Source organism: Siphateles boraxobius, unplaced genomic scaffold, assembly GCF_051911475.1.
Source record: "Siphateles boraxobius isolate OS27281-9 unplaced genomic scaffold, OSU_SipBor_1 53, whole genome shotgun sequence".
NCBI classification, from domain to species: Eukaryota; Metazoa; Chordata; class Actinopteri; order Cypriniformes; family Leuciscidae; genus Siphateles; species Siphateles boraxobius.
In genome coordinates this window covers 13,377,686-13,393,334 of record NW_027509175.1, presented here as the reverse complement: position 1 = coordinate 13,393,334, position 15,649 = coordinate 13,377,686, and the positions used below count along the sequence as shown (strand labels likewise).

The 15,649-nt window shown below is 37.1% G+C and overlaps 1 long non-coding RNA gene across 1 annotated transcript; it reads right to left on the bottom strand.

Annotated features, from left to right (window-relative positions):
* Nucleotides 1–5,439: 5,439 nt before the first annotated feature.
* LOC143714043 (uncharacterized) lies at nucleotides 5,440–7,473 on the bottom strand. The gene is made up of 3 exons (XR_013195392.1): nucleotides 7,401–7,473; nucleotides 7,242–7,305; nucleotides 5,440–5,476 (listed from the first exon to the last, which is right to left on the bottom strand). It is a non-coding gene; the product is annotated as an uncharacterized LOC143714043 (long non-coding RNA).
* Nucleotides 7,474–15,649: the final 8,176 nt, after the last annotated feature.

Sequence of the window (15,649 nt, the reverse complement as noted above, 5' to 3'; positions counted from 1 at the left end):
AAGGCTTAGTACTGATGTATAGCTGAGTGTCATCAGCATAGCAGTGGAAATGTAGACCATGTTTCCGGATGATCATCCCAAGAGGTAGCATGTAGATATTAAATAGTAGTGGGCCAAGCACGGATCCTTGAGGCACGCTGTGTGAGACTGGCCCCAGTTCAGAGCAGATGCCCTTAAGGGTGGTGTATTGTTGCCTGTTGATGAGATAGGATTGAAACCAGGAATACACAGTACCAGTGAGGCCAATGAGTTCAGAGAGGCGAGTGAGAAGAATGGAGTGGGAGACTGTATCGAAGGCTGCAGAGAGGTCGAGAAGAATTAAGATGCTGACATGAGAAATGCATTTGTGATTTTGATGAGGGCTGTTTCTGTGCTATGATGAGTCCTGAAACCAGATTAAAATGGCTCGTAGAGGTTGTGCTGTAGCATATGGTGGTTGAGCTGGGAAGCCACAGCTCTTTCCAATAACTTGCATATGAATGGGTAGGTTGGAGATTGGGCGGTAGTGGTTTGGATCTTCTTGGTCCAAACCAGGTTTTTAATGTGTAGGGATTACCACAGCAGTTTTAAAGCTGGTTGGGACCACCCCAGAAGACAGCGAGGTGATGATGATGTTGACCAGTGTGGGGTCCAGAGTTGGAGGACATGCCTTGACCAAGGCAGTCGGTGTTGGATCCTGTTTGCTGGTCATGGCCTTTGCTTTTGACACTAGCTCAAGAACTTCAACTTCAGACAAATCAAGGAGTTCAGCAGTGAACCAGGGAGCAGGACAGGAGAAGGAGACAGATCGAGTGATGAGGGGGGCAACAGAGTCCAGACTATGTGACAGGACCATGTTGTAGTGATCAACAAGGTCATCAACTGTGCAGCCTGGGGGACAGCCAACAAGATGGCCTGCAAGAGTGCAGGACAGTCTTTGTATGCACAGTTGTTTGATGTTTCGATATGCAATGATCCTTTTAACACACTTACTGTGTGTGTGCACAAAGACAGAGAACATGACGGCAAGGTGATCAGAAATAGCCAGGTCAACAGTTTGTAGATGGGTGGGGGTTATACCCAAGGAGCATAACATGTCCAGTGTATGACCTTTAGCATGTGTGGGGCCATTGACATCTTGTGTAAAATTAAAGCAGTCCAGTAGTGACAAAAATTCTGCAGCATAAACATTACTGGAATCAACATGGATGTTAAAGTCACCAAGCAAGATGGTAGCTGTAGAGGTGGGGCAGATCAGAGCAAGAAGGTAAGAAAGCGTAAGAGATGGAGAGATTTAATCACCTCAAGGCTAACTTTACTCGGTACGATGTGCGAGTTGAGATTCTTGAGTTCCAGAGCGCAGTACTTTAAGAAAGCCATGATGCCGGAGGAGACCACTAGCTTGTCCAACGCTAGCTAGTGGTAGCTTACAAGCGCGGACCATCCAAGCTTCAACAGAGACTACTGTGGAGAAACAAGCCGTTGTCAGAGGAATTACAACTGTTGGCAGTTTGGGGATCGTCAGAATAAAGCCAAGGTTTGAAAGTAGCCCGTCAACCACTCTGCAAGGTAGCGTAGCAACTGGAAAAGCCACTGGTTTGGCAAATCCTGTAGCATATCCAAAGTACACAGAGAAAAAGTTGCAGAGTGTGAGAAAGTGAGTCCAACTAGTAGTGTAACGTAGAAACCAGCTTAGTGAAGCAGCAGGAGTAGAATCGCAGAAAAGCATTCTTTCTTGTCCGCTATTAATTATTATGAACATGTTTTCAGCTGTGCTTTTCACCTACAGGTAAATCTCTTTATTTGTTTATCACACTCAAATATGAAGTGAAGACCTTTTTTTTATCATGCAAACATTTTTATTAAAAATGTGTTAAATTTAAGTCTGCTATCTAAAGGTTGCACTTCAGAGAATGTATTAATGTGACATTTCAAATAGAAATGGAAAAACAGAAAAAAAGGGAAAGCATTATAGGGCTGAAATAAAGAGATTTACCTGTGGGTGAAAAGCACAGCTGAAAACATGTTCATGATAATTAGTAGCGAACAAGAAAGAATTAGTGCCACATGATGTGAAGCACAACACTGAATCAGAACAGCATGTCACTGAATTCTTCATCATTCATTAGTTTCGAGTAATTGCAAACAGCTTTCAGATAACACCGACTATACCCAAGTCACTTATCAGAGCAAATGTTACTGCACTCAACGCTCATGGCCAGAATTAGGCCCTATTTCACCATTCACTCTGGATTACAGAAAGCAAAAAAAAAAGCTACAGAAGACATGAAAGCAAAGTCCTAATGCATACTGCAAATATCATCTGCTTTATTCACGCAGCACTGTAAGAAATTCACACTGTGTGTTTAGTGCAAGGAAAGTGCGGTAGAGACTTTAATCACGGTAAATGATTGAAAGCCTCTAACAGCGATGGTGCCTTTCTGAAGCTCAAGTCAATCAATAAGTAAAGAACAGGGAAAAGAGAAAGTCGAGCAACGTATCGCTCTCACACAGTGCACAGAAGTTCTTAAGAATCTCTTACTTTTGAGCGCCGGTAGTTGAAGACTGAAATAGAAACGAGCAGTTGTGGGTAATTAGATGTAATTAGCTTCATTGAGAGCGCAGTCAGTCCAGAGGATTCGACGGCACTGATCTCTGTGCATTTCCACCTGTCGAGAACCTCAGCTTCAGAAAGCACTCAATTACATCTGTCTTCATATATGGACAATCATACAGTAATTATAGAGTGTTTTTCTCTTAATTCCCTATCAGGGACATCTAAAGATATATTTAAAGCATGGTTTACATTCAAATGTAATTGCAAGGCAGATGCTTTGTTTTCAAAGCAACATACAACAAAAGTACATTGGTGGAGGTACAGGGATGCTGGCAGAAGAGCATGGTACATATTGAATAAATACCATATTCATGTACCATGGTTTTTGCATACAAGTTACTATTAAGAATACCATGTTGCATGTCCAAAAACTAATATTTAATAAATGTAATATTTTATATCAGAAAAAAAGCATAACAAACAGTACCAAAAGTAATATTTATATTTAAAGAATAACAATATAATGTCTATTAATGTAGTATCATTTTAATAGGCTAATAATAATAATAATAATATAATGTTTAATGCTTATATCCTGTATTAAAGATCTGATAATGGTCTTCAGGTTCATGTACACTTTTGATTGTGTTTGATGGTAATGCAATTTAATTTCCCTTTGAACCAAGTGAACATCTCTGACAATATTTGTGGATGGAAATACTTTTATTTAAAAAATACACATAAAAAATAATAATATGAATGCTTTTTTTAAATCAACATTATTAAAGAGAAGGTTAAAGTCCAGGTGAGACAAGCTCAAAATTAAAAATAAGTGGAAAGTAATTAAAGAGTATTATATATATATATATATATATATATATATATATATATATATATATATATATATATATATATATATATATGTATGTGTGAAAACAGCCGTAAACACCCAATTAAAGTAACTTTACTGAACCTTGTAAAACCTAGTGTCGTTTAGCTGAAGAAATCGGTGCATCTGGATGCAATTTAAACAAGTCGTGAATTGCATTTTTTCCCCTGTAAGTTTCATAATGTTTATTGAGGTGCAGTTATAACTTCAGTATGGTTTGTACATCATAAACATAATTTAGAATTAAAATGCCATTTTCTACCCTTTGATTGAAACACTGTCTCTTTCAGACTTCACTGCTGTGATTGGGTAACGACATTGCATATGAAATAAGTATTACATGTGAAACTCTTTTGAAAACTTTTACAGCTGCTGAGATTAACTAATCATGAAAAGTGTTGATTATAACTTTATATATAAAAGCCTCTGCATAAAAGGTTGCATCGACCCCTTTGATACCATCCCTTCACCGTGACACTACTGTCATATCTGCTGAATTATAAATCATATCTATGCATTAGTGCCTTTCCTGACTGCTCCCATGCATGCACTATCTAAGCCATTCATTATTCCCTCTCTCTTACACAGACAGACCAATACAGCAATTTCCTCAAGCGTGCCTTCTACTGTATGTAATGGTGCACAGGAAGCTTATTGCATTTCATAATCTCCTCTCAAGTTTGTCTGCTAGTTGAGTCATTTATCTGCTCAGTGCCGGTGTGAGCCGTTTATTCCCCATCGGCAGGTGAGGATAGTAGAGCGACACACCGGGAGAATCAAAGATCTCTCCGGGATCAGTCGCACTAACTGAGTCTTAACCGTTCCTGCTGCCGGCGGGACACTGCAGGTGAGACGCCTAATCTCATCCAGTCGAGTTCACTTTCCCCTGAGGCGGGAAACTGTTGCTATATAAGAGAGGCTTTATGTTGCTTTTTAACAGTAGTTAACTGCAGTTCTTTCATTTCTTGCTTTAGTAGTCGATCTGAATCACACCAAAAACTGTTGACTGAGTTCTGGATCTTTCTAGATAAACGATTTAACAAAGATGAAACAATAGTTTGATAAAGTTTTATTCTTCAAAGTATTCTCCCAAAAATATATGCTTTCACAAATTATGAATGTGTCTTTAGTAAATCTATAAAGAACACTTACTGTATCAACACTAAATCATCACTTTTTAATTAACTGCAGCACAGTCCTCTTGAGCTGTCACTTTATATTAGATAGTTTTCCCCACTAAATTAACATAGAATTTACAGACACACACACACACACACACATACAGACACACACGTTTTAAAACTTGATCCAAACCAGATTTGAAATGTTTGATTTGAAATCTGATGAAATTACATTATCAGTCTGAAGATTCAAATTAGTTTTGGATATCATCTCACAAAGTGTACAATAGTGGCAGAATTTTCACTCATTCTTTCCTCATACAACAAACTATGTGAGTAACAGTATATGCATGAATATGTGAAACGAAAATGTCAGTTATGGACATGAGCAAATGCAAGTGAGAAAGTCTCATGCTCTCACGTTGACATCATTACTTTAACAATGGATGCATTTATGATGTCAACTACACACTGTCTGAACAAACGGTCCTAATTTCATCACTTACAAAATAACAGTGTGGAGGATTGATCAAAACTGATCTGATTCAAAAACCTGATGTGCATGACGTGAAAGATGCTCTATTGGATCATTTCTTGCAATGTTTTAACTAGCAACCTTCTAGTATTGAGCAAAACACCACCTTGTTATTGTCAGGACGACTTCTAGAGAACAAAATGCAAAACTGGAAATAAATCAAGCACACCAGAGCTGAAGGACATAACATTTTTACAAAGTGAAATTCCTTCAGATGCATCTTTGGCTTTGAGGATTGGCAAAACATGTGATTATTTCAAAAGCACTTGAGTCGCTGCAGCTGTGTGAATGCATGCCAAACATTGCATTGTCCATCAGGAGAGACTGTTGAAGCGTTCACCAAAGATTCAGTGCAACCCTCCAATCCAAACCAAATACAAATAGCTCTGGTAAACCTGAAAGTATTTAAAGAGACAAGATAATGAATCGTTCTTTACCTGCATTTCAATCACTGTCACACATGCACAGCATGAAGGTATTTTATTATAGAAAGTTCTCCAACAGAGTGCTGGCTGTTGTCCTATTCAGCCGAAGCAAATCTCAATTAAATTAATCAGAATAGGTGCCATGAAAGAATGACAATTCAGTCCCCAGAGCTTTATTTAAAGGAATATGTCGACGGTGTCGTTGCGGATCGGACTCCTCAAGATGCCGCGTTTGCACAGAGCTTGAGGGAATTTTGCCTCCCAAATGTAATCAACCAGAAGCACATTTAATTCCCCCCACACAAGTGAATTAGGGCCGAGATGCGTACGCACAAAGAGGTCTATGATAAGCTAAGCGGAGGAACTGAGGATAATTTTTAATAAGGTGACTGTCCAAATAATTAGTTTAATAAACTGTTATCAGAACGAACGGTCCGACCCCATGAAATCGCAAGACAATTACGGCCTCAGACCTTCTTTTTTTTGATAATTTCATAAAGTATGCATGTTCACAAATTAGTACAAAATGAAAGAGGAAGGACTTGAAAGGCTTATTTTTTCAGTTAACAATTTTGACACTGAAAATTGCTGAAAAGTTAAATAATCATCCAGGCCACTGGTCCAAAGCACTCAAACCTCATAATAAAAGACTAATACTGGGTGGCTAAACTGAATGCATTGATTTTGTTTCTGTCTTTAGTGATTGCTTTCTAGTTGTACAATATGGGCTTTGGTAAAAGTCAAGATAGGTTTTAATGCCTGACTGTAAAAAAATATAAAAGAGTTTGGTCATGATGGGATCGAAGACTGCCTAAAATGATTTTTTTTTCCAGGTGGCAAAACATGGTTTTAAGACATCAATAATCAGGGCTGAGTTTCTCATTATTAAGTATTGTAGAGAGGCTTTTGGGAAGTTCATTATTCAGTGGCTCTCGACTGGTTTTGCTTCAGGACCCATATTTACATTTGACCAAACACAGAAGAAAAGGTGTTTCTTGCACCTTTAAATTGCACCTTCTTTGCATCATTTTGTCCAATGTTAAAATGTTTTTTCTGCTATCCAGCTTAAATTGCAGTCGTCTATAAGATATTCATAACATGATTCCTCCAACAGAAACATAAGCTAACAATAACTAATTATGAGCAATATCATTTTTGGTTAATAATGTTACATTAATGTAAAAAAATAAAAATAAAAAAAAATCATGCATGCAAATAATTACAACATAACATTGAAATTATGACATTCATTTGGGATTTTTTTAAAATTATGAGTAAAAATGAGAAATTATGTCATAATTATGTGATAGAAAGTAGTCATAATTATGTTTTAAGATGTCATATCTAAGTTATGACAAAGTTATGAAATAAAAAGTCGAAATTATGACCTTTTATGTCATAATTTCCATTTAGGATGCCATAATTTAAATTTAATTTGTTATTTCATAGTGTATTAACTAATGTTTAACAATTGTATTGGTAAATGTTGAAATAATTATAAAGATTAATACATGTAATACAACTATTTAAATTGTTACTTCATGCCAACAAATGAAATTTCTTGTGAAGTTGTCTGAAACTGTCTTCTACAGTTTTGGGTCGTGACCCACCAGTTAAGACCCACTGCTCAATAGTATATAGCTAATGATGAATAATTAACAACGGTGAGTAAACTTTGTCCCAGACGGCAGATTGCATTATATGTCTCAAAGATGCTGTTGAACATCCGCATTACCTTTTCCTTCCGAGCTAAATCAGATTTTCAAAGAGTTCGTCATTTCTTTAGTTCAAAAGCCCATCTGTGGTGGTACAAAATGCCTCGTCAGATAATTAATCCGACAAGCTGTATAAGAACAGACACAACAGCTCAGTCAACATCTAAAAATGAACTTACAGGAACTGTTGGTTTTTGAACAATCAAACATGTCTGTGCAAACATATGCGGAGAGACACGGCAGAACGTTATTAGACAGATCAGGAGATCTGAAATATCACAAACGTATGAGATTTTAACATTCATAACATACGGAGAAAACTATGTGCAATTAGATGCATCTCAGCTCCCAGTGACAGGAACAGGAAGACCGTGACGAACGGAGGCTCAGATCTGGAAGTAACGCTGATGAAAACGTATGTCTCATCACAGGACTTCCCCAACACTCGGCCCTGTATCTAATGGCACTGTCAGGGAGAAACGGCAAAAACACAGGACGGCTGATCAGGGTTCGGACGGCGAGACAAATGACCGAGGTTAGGAGTTACCCGGAGCATCTCTCATTCCCAGCATCCGAGCTCTTGCTGAAAGGAGAGATGAGAAAGAGAAGAAAAATTGAAGGTATTGTAGGGCGCTCGCACTATGTATGCATTAGAGAGGAAAGCAATATGCACTTTTACATTTGATGAATGACTCTGCTGGGATATCTAATCCTCTTCCTCCATCACCTCTCTGGAAAAAAAAGATTAGCGCAGGCTTATTTTAGAATTCAACTCCCTTAGTCAACATCTATTTTATCCATGCAAACGAGACGGGAATTAAAAGTACATTCGCTGAAATATCACACTATTGGATTTGTAATGAAATGATATTCATTCAGGTTTTGCAAGACAGTGAGCTGGTCCAAAGATAGAGAGAGTTTTATATTTAATGGCATGAAAAGGCCTCAATTTAATTCCTTTCCTCATCCCTGCAGCTAATAGAAAGCAGGATCTTTAGTGTAAAAACATGGGGAGCAATGCTGGCAAAGCTTTTCTGAACTACAGCTACCTCAAAATGAAGTTAATCTCCAGTTAATTTACTCCGGTGTTAGTTGCATGACAAGGTGCAAGCACAAAAGAAAAATGGCAGGGTGGCACTTTTTATTACACCGCTACTGGAAACTAACAATATTTCTATTGGCAATAATGTCAAGCTACTGAAAACTGTAGTTAAGTATACTCGCAACCAATCAACTCCAACAGTATACATCACTTAATACAGTTGGGTGGTTCATAATGATTTGATGTGTGAAGCAATGTTTGTCTAGCCTGGTCCCACCAGACTCTCGTACATTTCATTTGTACATAGAGTCTGGCACTGCTCTTTTGACAAGTGTTAACTTCCTTGTAGGCGCGGGAACACTATTGAAGTCTAAAACTATTGGATCTGCTCAGAGTCACACTATCTGCCATAAACAATCGCTAACGTATGGTCGTGACATATGTATTTTCCCGAACCCTGTGGGGAGGATGGCCACCAACAAAACTAAGCAAAGATTGTTCTTGCTACGGCTTTAACGTCTTGATATTCATCATCATCGTTCTTAGCAACTCCCCATGTTCGCTGATTGGCCCGGTAAAAAATTGATCGGAGAAAACCAAAGTCTACAGCACAATCCCAGACGTAGTACTGAAGGAAAATGAAAATTGAGCGGAAGTACGAAGGAGGGCGGAGTCGGGCTAATGTTTGTCCTCCATTTGGTGCTAAAATCATACTAGCTCATTCCTCATGCTTTTTAGACAATGACAGTAAATACAGTAGTTAAACTTGATGCCTGCAAGCACTGTAAACATAATAACATAACTGTCACCTCAACCTGATCTTGAACCAGAGCTTTACTTTTTTATTGCTGAAAACTTATCAGGTTTAATTCAGTCATTAAAAAGGAACTAATGAAGGGGCGGGGTCTGGTTCAGTTAGTTAGTAGTGTGTTAAACTGGTGGTTATGGTAAGGGGCGGGACAATTCTCAAACACACTCAAAGCGCTCAACCGATCACAACACACTGATCCAGCCGACCAATCAGAGCACAATGTGCTTTTTAGAAGGAGGGGCTTCATAGAGACAGGAAGTAAACAGAGCGTTACTGACAGACTGGGAAGAGAGGAGCCGCAGCAATGGAGAATATGGGAAAATAATGTGTTTTTGAACATTCAAGCATGAAAACATTCTAGTAGAGGCCAAAAACAACATCAAGACTTTGAAGAAGGTCATCTTTGCTAATCTAATGCTAAGCTAATTCAATATATATATACGCACACACTGACTGTACATAAGGCACCATAGAGTTTTAGTCCATTCAATTATTGGTCTTTAGTGAACAGCATAAAATATACTGTTTTATGAGGCTACATTATCTATGCTAATGAGTAGTTGATGGTTAAACCCGCTGTACTCGAGCTGCTTACAGTCTAAGCCTCGCCATCATGGAGGGGTGAATCCGGAGCCAAGGATGTCTACATTACCCACTAACGTCTGATCCCGCGGCTCAATACAGGATTACTGGAAAGAGGACAGTGAGGTCATGTGCAATTACTCAGATGAAGCTCTGCAAATGGCACTACATTAAAGGCCCCTGAAAAAAATCCAATTACGTCAAGGCTTGAAGACTTTGTTAACAATTAAAGTGCCAAACATTATATGGGATTTGGGATGAAAAGGTTGCTAGTTTGACTTGGGATGAGTGTTAAAATATTACCAAGCTTTTGAACATATCATTACAGAAAATAAGTAAATAAATAATCTTGAACAGCTTATAAAGAACATTTGTGTCGAAAATATTATACAATATATTATAAAGAACAATGGATTATTAAAGAGGCCATATTATGCCTTGATTTGTTTTTTGGCTCTACAAGAAAAGGTTTTCACGCTTTAATGTTCAAAAAACACATTATTTTCCCCATATTCTCCATTGTTGCAGCTCCTCTCTTCCCAGTCTGTCAGTAACGCTATGTTTACTTCCTGTCTCTATGAAGCCCCTCCTTCTGAAAAGCACACTGTGCTCTGATTGGTCGGCTGGAGCAGTGTGTTCTGATTGGTTGATTGCCTCAAGTGTGTTTGGGAAATGTCCCGCCTCTTACCATAACCGCCAGTTTCAACACACTACTAACTAACTCAACCAGGCCTCGCCCCTTTATTCTGCGTATGAATTATTTAGATGAAGAATATTGTGAAGTGTTCGTTCCGCGAAGAAACTCAAGACTACAATGGAGGCGTTTCAGGGAGTTCAGCAACATTACACACTAAAGAAAGTTGAACATGTCAAAAAAAGCATAATTGGTATCTTTAAATGTTTGGTCAAATGGAGTACAAAGAGTTTGGGTGGAGCATGAGAATCAAATCCAGCCAATCACAACACAAAGAGCATGCATATATAAACAACAGTCTTTTTTGTTGTTGCACACTTAAATGGTAACACACTTTTTCATCTAGTGTACATACCTTCACTGAACTGTGATCAAAATGTCATAGAGTAGTGAATTATAACAGCAAGTCAAAATTGTTGCATGTGGCATGATGTTAATAAAGTAATATCTTACAGTTGTCCAAAAAAAATCATGTTTTTAACCATTCTTGTTTTCGCTGCCGGGCATAAGTGATGGTGGATTGTGCAGTTATCAAGGGGTTGAACTTTACGGCAGGTAATACGTTTCAGAGGCAGCGGCTTCTCATGGGCCACATTAGCCAGAACCAGCTGACACAAATCAATACCAAGACAGATGCTTCACAAGTTTCATATTTTCATTTTAAGCAATCACTTATTAATTTGTGTTCATATAAAAACCATTTTTCTGTCCAAGGGTGAAGCTATGGATTGTGCTGGAGCAAATGTAATGTTTTTCAGAAGATGACATGAGACTACAACCTCAGGCCTGTAGCTTGAATCTGAGAGACACATTTTTGGGGTGTTTTAGACATTTTTTTTTTTGAACCGGACAAATTGAATTCTGCTCTGCTGAAATGGAAAGTAACAGGACACATTTTGAGGACGGGATGCCATGTTGATCTATTCACATCATCAATCAGTCTGGCACACTTAATAGAGGAAACTAGATTTTACATTTTATCAAGAACTGTGAGTGTTACGTGCCTGCTGCCATCAGTGTTGAGGGTGGTTGTCAGGGTGTTGCTATGCAGTTGCCATGGTGTTCTGAGTGGTTGCTAGGTGTCTGAAGTGGACAATATGGAAGTCTATTTCTATCACAAAAAAAAATATATCATGCTTTTGTAAATCATAATTATGAGATGAAATTCAAAATTACGAGATAAAAACTTGGTAGCACTTTGTTTAACAGTCCTGTTTCGCATGAAAATACTATGTACTTATTGTAGTAATGACACTAACTAGGTACTAACCGAGAACCTACCCCTAAACCTTAACTTAACCCATGTAGTTACCTTACACTACTCATTACTTTTGTGGTAAGAACACTGTATGTACATTGAAAGTGCACATACTGTAAAATGAAGTGTTACGAAAAACTCTAAATGATGACATATTCAGTCATAATTATCAGATAAAAAGATAATCGTTTGAAAAAATGTCAGTTATGAGTTATGATTACTGCATGAGATGAGATAAAATATTTAAAAAGAGATGAAGTCAATTTTGAGATAAGTCAAAACGATGAGGTCAAACATCATTACTGTATGAGATTAAATTGTGATAAAATAATTACTGAGAGAAAATTCAAAATTATGAGATAAATGTCAAAATTTATCATTATTGAGATAATAGTTATGAGATAAAAGTTAAAATGATGACAGAAAATAATAATTACTAAATGAGATAGGAGGAAAGTATGACATACATAATCATAAATAATGAGATACAATGTTGAAATTGAGATGCTAAGTCAGTTATGAGATAAACACAATTATGGCATAAAAAAAATCATAATTATTGTATGAGAACTCAAAATTTGAATTATCAGGTAGATAAAATGTCACAATTGAGATAAAAAAGCCACAATTGTGAGATAAAAAGTTGAAATCATGACATATAAATACATAATTACTGTATGAGATAATACAAAGATATAAAAAAGTTGCATTTTATTGTAATAATTACAACTTATTTGTCAATGCCAATGTAGGATTGAAAATAATCCAAGAAATTTGAAATGAACAAAGACATTTTCTTTACTGTTTTCCACCCTCTCTTTCCCCATTTGGAGTTGAGGGGCTGATAGTGATCAAGGCCTGTAGGCTGAGATGTGTGCACTTTGGGGGTCTATGGATTGTCACACCTTTAGAACAATGGGGGAAGTTGTATTTATCTGATTGGTCAGTTTGAATGTCTCACATTTGGTTTTTAGTCACATGGTCAGGGAAAGTAAATAAGAAGATTGGAACTGTTGCTCTGTCTCTTTTTATACTCTGCTCTTTTATGGTCTGGGTCTCTCTCTCTCTCTCTCTCTCTCTCTCTCTCTCTCTCTCTCTCTCTCTCTTTACCTCCTCTTTCTCTCTCTCTCTCTCTCTCTCTCTCTCTCTCTCTCTCTCTCTCTCTCTCTCTCTCTTTACCTCCTCTTTCTCTCTCTCTCTCTCTCTCTCTCTCTGGTAACATTTTACATATATGCTGGGTACAATTAATGATATAAGTATTATCATCTCATACATCTATTTTGTAAGTAATTTAAGTGTAAAAATAACCATATATTGTCATTAAACCTTTTTTAATTACAAATAATGTGCTAACTAGTTTTGATTTGGTATTGACTTTGATGTGCTACCTATTGCAATACAATATATTGTCACTCTATAGCAACGCTCTCCCACATATTAAGCTATTGTAACTGTGCTTATTTCCGTCGTTGGTGTAAATAGCAGTGGGTAATAGACAAGAAATGCACAGTTTTCTACCATCTTTCTGACAACGTTTCTTTAGTCATTCGGCAGTCTTGCAGTCTGAACCCCGGCAGGAAACCCACCCTTACACCAACTTATTTCATAATTATGACTTATGTCACTTAGTATCTCATAATTTCGACTTCAATATGGTTCACCAAAGCATTTTTTCTCATGTGGTGTAAATGGGCTTCTATAAAATCACTTCCCATAAGTATGAGGAACAGTAATAGTTAGGTTTGCTTAGCAACACCACTCTTAAAAATTAAAGCTTTTTTTTTAAACCGCAGCGATTACAGTAAAAAAAAAAAAAAAAAAAAAAAAACTTGCCTGATTTAATCACTGATGACCAAGAAAAAGGAGTCTCAGTGAGCTTTGCCGCGGAGGGACTTTCTAAACAATGAAAACGCAGTGTGTGATTGAGGACCGGACGGATAACAAAGGCAAACAAGAACGCCGGCCGCCCGTTTTGCTTTGTGAGATGACAATCAGCGGTGACACACAGCGACTACATTCAGCTTCCAACACAGGACACTTTGTCATATCCACTCAAAATGAAATAAAACAGCAGGACGGCTCAATACAACAGTTTAACCACACAGAGAGACAAAAAGACAGTTGGCTGTGAACGCATTACGTCGCGTTAGAGACCGCGGCATGACATTTCTAAGTACATCTGTTCTTTTCTTTGTTCAAGTAAAATATTTTTTCCCAAAATGGTAATAACTTTCTGTAGTTTTTTTTATGTGCATTTCAAAAGGAAAAAACAACAACAACACAGAAATATGTGATGTCTTTGTTGTGTGTTTTTACTTACTTTTAAGCACTTCCATAATGACTTCCTCTAAGAAAAGAAAATTAAATCTCTTAATATCTCAATTGTTACTCATAAGTGGCAATTAGATTAAATTGACTTAAGTCTCCTGCTTCACAGATGTTTCTCCTAAGAGAAAGACCCAGTAATCTCACACACTTCTCCTCCAGAGATCTCAACAATGCCTCTGTCTACAGTACACTTACATTTTCCAATCAAAAGTGAGAGAACTTAATATGAACCATTTTTCATAACATTCTGCCAAGACCAAATAATCTATGCTGTTATCCACATGTTTAAAAAAAAAAAAATTATGAGGAATTTGAGAATCTGAGAACATCTGCATCAAATTCATGGCTATTTACTGAACACGTTTGGAAAATATTTAAACTAGTTTTAAATGAACACTTAAGGCAATAAGGCTCCATTTGTGAACATGAAATAGACTACTTCTAAAGCATTTATTTTATCTTAGTAATCCTAGTGTTAGTTTTAACATTTACTAATAACTTTTAAAATGAAAAGTTGCATCTGTTCGTATTATTTAATGGAGCTAACATGAACCAACAATGAATAGTTGTATTTTTATTAATAATAACAAATGCATTGCTCATTGTTAGTTAATGTTAGTTAATGCATTAACCAATGTTATCTAATGGAACCTTGTTGTAAAGTGTTTTTGTGTTCCCGGTAACATGTTTCAATACATTTGTTAACAACATTAGTTTAACTAAAAAATAAGTGTCTACAAGTTATTAATCTCAGCTAACATTAATTTCAGCATTTACTTATACATTATTAAAATCAAAACTTGTATCCGTTCATATTGTTTAATACATCTAAACTAACATGAACAGTTGACAAAGATGAAGAAATACTGTAACAAATGCACTGCTCATTGTTAGTAAATGCATTATAATATAAACTAATAGGATCTTATTGTGATCTGCTATCGTGTTGCAAGTAAAAGGCACTTTAATATTAAGATATATTTCACATGTATCACATATTTTTAGGCTATATCCTTCAATATAAACTAAGTGGTGATTTAAAAAGGCAATGCTCACAATGCATGTCGGTCAGACCGTTTCTTCCAGTCTAAGTGGGCATTTATTGACCAGAATAAGCGGCAGAGTGCATGAGTTTTGTGCCGGTCAAAAGTCTGCCAATGCAAGACTATCCAATATTAGACATTTGTAATGCGACTACACACCAGCCAGCAGAGAGAATGTAAAAATAACATGCATTAGAAGCAAGACGTAATCTAAAAGCCTTTGTGGTGTTCCACAGTGAGCAGTGTGAGGTCTCTGTCGACTGAATGGACCAGCAGTGGATCTGACACACTCGCTCTGGACCTTGGGTTTTGAAGAGCGCTTCTCTTTGTTTACTCTGAGGACTCGTGATGCTTGGTTAGATTTCCATCAGGAGCTCGCTGGAGGTCAGAGCCGAGGCCTGACCTTGGCTCCACCAAGCAGTCGGTTTATACACACACAGAATTCAGTATCGGCTGAGGAAATCTGATCCTGGATCAGCAATCTTTATAATAGCACATAGACCTGCAGCCGTAGACTAAAACACCATCTCAGATCATTTGGGATTGTATTTACATCAATGCTGTTTAATATTGATTATGCAATCTGATAACAAACTCGGTGCTTACGTTCTGACATATATTATGCAGCATCCTTAATAAAACTATAGGTCCCAGGATACCATTACTGTAT